This window comes from Copidosoma floridanum, unplaced genomic scaffold (genome assembly GCF_036245765.1).
Source record: "Copidosoma floridanum isolate Cflo_tuat_1 unplaced genomic scaffold, Cflo_Japanese_pri ptg000013l, whole genome shotgun sequence".
Taxonomy (NCBI): domain Eukaryota; kingdom Metazoa; phylum Arthropoda; class Insecta; order Hymenoptera; family Encyrtidae; genus Copidosoma; species Copidosoma floridanum.
This window is the reverse complement of record NW_028321890.1, coordinates 5,825,238-5,828,379: the sequence shown is the minus strand read 5'-3', so window position 1 is coordinate 5,828,379 and position 3,142 is coordinate 5,825,238. Positions and strand designations below refer to the sequence as shown.

Genomic DNA, 3,142 nt, shown 5'->3' with positions numbered 1-3,142 from the left:
CAAATAATTAAATCGAAAAATTTCATTCTAATTTCATTGGTAACATATTATGAAAACTATAACGACTGGCTTGACATACTATTATTATTGATTAATAGTGATTTCAATCGTTTTTATGTGTTCGAGTACTGGGAATAGGTAAAACCTAATGGTACCAGTACCTGAACAGTCTCACAAGCCACCTCGTACAAGTTGCACGAATAAATAATTTTTTTTTCTCGTTGAGTATAAAGACTTACTAAAATATTAACTTTGTTTTATCTAAAGAACGATCAAAGGATATCAGAAAAATTGTTTTTTTTTATCCACTTAGATTGAAAATAGTTTATTGAAGCTGTTCAATCTACTGGTGCATTTGAGGAAGTGTTCACGTACTGGTGCTTTTACCTTAGTGCAACTCATCTTCATGCTTTAAACATAGGTTGTGAAGGACACAGTAACACAGTACGTAGTATGGTACAAGATCCGTCCTCTTCATGTGCATTTGGTTTAACAAACACCTCCAACGCAACTTCAACAGTCCGATGGAACGTTCAACCATGCTTCAACTTTTTGAGAGAGTTTTATTGAAATACGCTTGCTCCACTGTCAAATCTCTATCATTTCTATAAGGAACGAGAACGGGCTTCTGGATAGTGTACGCTGAGTCCCCCAAAATGTGTTAATGATCTCGGAAGTATGCATTGTTGCACATTTGCTGCACACAAGAAAACTTAAACACCCTCATGTCGTGAACAGATCCAGGCATCCCACAAAAACAATGGATGAACTCCAATTTATTGTTGCAAATAACCTATAATACATATATTCATGTTTTATATAAAACACGTAACTACTATTAACAGATTTAATAGATTATAAATATGTTTCTCTTTACTTAAAGTTGTACTGTGTGTACATTTTTCTGATTAACATAAAATTGAGCATCTCGTTTCGGAGTTGGAATTTTTATATGTGTTCCATCAACAGCTCCGATTACTCCTAGAAGTCCATACTTTTCTTCTATTACTTGAAAAATTCTGTTTGCTTCTTTAGGACATGGCCACTTGATGAAGGAATTACTAGTTTTACAAATTTCTTTCACAACTCCCTTGACAGATCTCCATGCTGTAGCCATTCCGACCCCAAATTTAGTCACTACTGATCTATACGGATGAAGAAGTGAAGTGAATTACGTACTATTTGTATTTTAAGTAAAAACAAGAATTGTTTACCTGTAAGTGTCTGGACTTCCTAAGAACCACAATGCTATAAATAATTGTTTTTCAGGTTCAATGGGCATATTACCTGCAATTCCAGGAGTACCCTCCAAGTCTGGCCTTATCAAGGTAAGTCAATAGTAAAAAGTATCACGGTTTAATCTATACATATATAAAGAACGATTAGAATCATAATTATATTAATTTGTTAGACAGTTGCACTATGCCATAATTTACCTGAAATTTTCCTTGAATTCTTTGTCAGTATATGGATAAACAACAGTTTCAATAAAATTTGTAACTCTGGGCTTTGGTCTTCTCTCATTTTCATCCTCACTGTCGTCAAATAAACTATCATCGGATTCACTAGAACTGGAGCTACTAAAGTCAACAATTATTGCTAACATTAGAGCTTTAATCTCCATTTTTGCAACACTTAACACTTGCAAGCTTGTAGATAGCTAGGGAAAAAAGGTATGTGAGTTAGATATAAGTTTGAAGTTTTTGTTGTTGTTTTGCTGTTAATTGTCGTCTGCCGTTTTAATTGGCCAGATTACGGAACAGAGTGCCAGTTAATTCAAGGTAGTTGACTTACCGACCTGACGGTAACGTAGAGCGCAATCTTAAATTACTTGCTAGTGACGATTGCGGAAAACACCCACCATTGAAATTACCAAACATTAGTTAAAAGTTCATGTCACTGTTCATCCTGCGATATTTTTATACCTGGTTTTAATACTGAGATAACTTTTTCAGACATCCTGGGAAGAATGCTTATTTGCAATTGTGTCAATGATTCTTGTTTCTATTTGAGCAAAAAAACATATTAAATATTCATCCAAGAGGGTTCTAAAGTAATTGCCTACATATTTAAGTGATTGTATTGTTGTGTGTAAAACTCTTTGCTATTTCTGAACTTCATCTTGCTGTTGAAGTATATTTCTCAAATTTTCTTCGGTTTCTGGTGTAGTCTTGGAAAATTAGTATTTATTGTTCAACCTACCATTAATTCTAGCAGTGACAGGCAACTCTGAAATTGATGATTGATAACTATAAGTTGTATGATCTGGGGAGTAATTCTCTAACGTACCTACACTAGAAATGCATTGTCTTCTCCTTTTTCTTTTTCGGCCTTTAGCAAAAATTTTACAATTTTCTTCGCAATAAATATTCAAAGCCTTCACCAAGCTGTTTAGATATTCTTGTACATCTGTCTAAAAACTCTTATTTATGATAGCTGCAAAATCAAAAAGCAATGTTACCAAACTAATTTTTTTGTCATGAAACTATAAATCGGTAAACAGTTTTTAATTACTTTTATCTAAGCTCCAGACATTCTTTTTGTACTTTATGTCGCTATAAACCACCAACGATGATTCATTTTTTGAAACCCTGGATGTACAATAATGTGTTGCAACACTAAAAGAGTAAGCATACGGGATTCCAGCGTTTACAGTTTCCACGTCAATACAATAAAGTTGCCCTGGTGTACTGTATGGTAGCATTATATGAGAATACATATTTCAAGGTTGAATAGTTTTGTTCAGTAAGTAATTTTTAGTTCAGATGAGAAAAAGTATTTATTTGAGTTTCTGTAACTTGTGAACTCTTGGAACCAACTGATTTATTGAGAAAAACTGTTTAAGAAACTTTTGGTACCTTTGGATCTGTCGTTGTGTCTTTTGACTAGACTAAATCTTGAAAAACAAGCAAATGAAAATGATACAATTTTGCAAATAAATTTCACATTTGTTGAAAAAGTTTCAATAATAACACTTACCAGTTAATTTTCTCGCAATATAAAAATGTAGAAAGAACTTGGAAGTTTTAAAAAGTAGTGTAAACAATTGATTAACATCAATTAGAAAAGTAGCTTTTATCATCATTCGTCCATCACGTGGAACTGTGCAAATTGCTGATGTAAGTACTTGATGTAAAATGAA

The 3,142-nt window shown here is 33.0% G+C and overlaps 1 pseudogene; it reads right to left on the bottom strand.

Moving 5' to 3' along the window:
• Positions 1-388: 388 nt before the first annotated feature.
• Positions 389-1,624, bottom strand: LOC106637228 (uncharacterized; annotated as a pseudogene).
• Between the last annotated feature and the right edge of the window lie 1,518 nt (positions 1,625-3,142).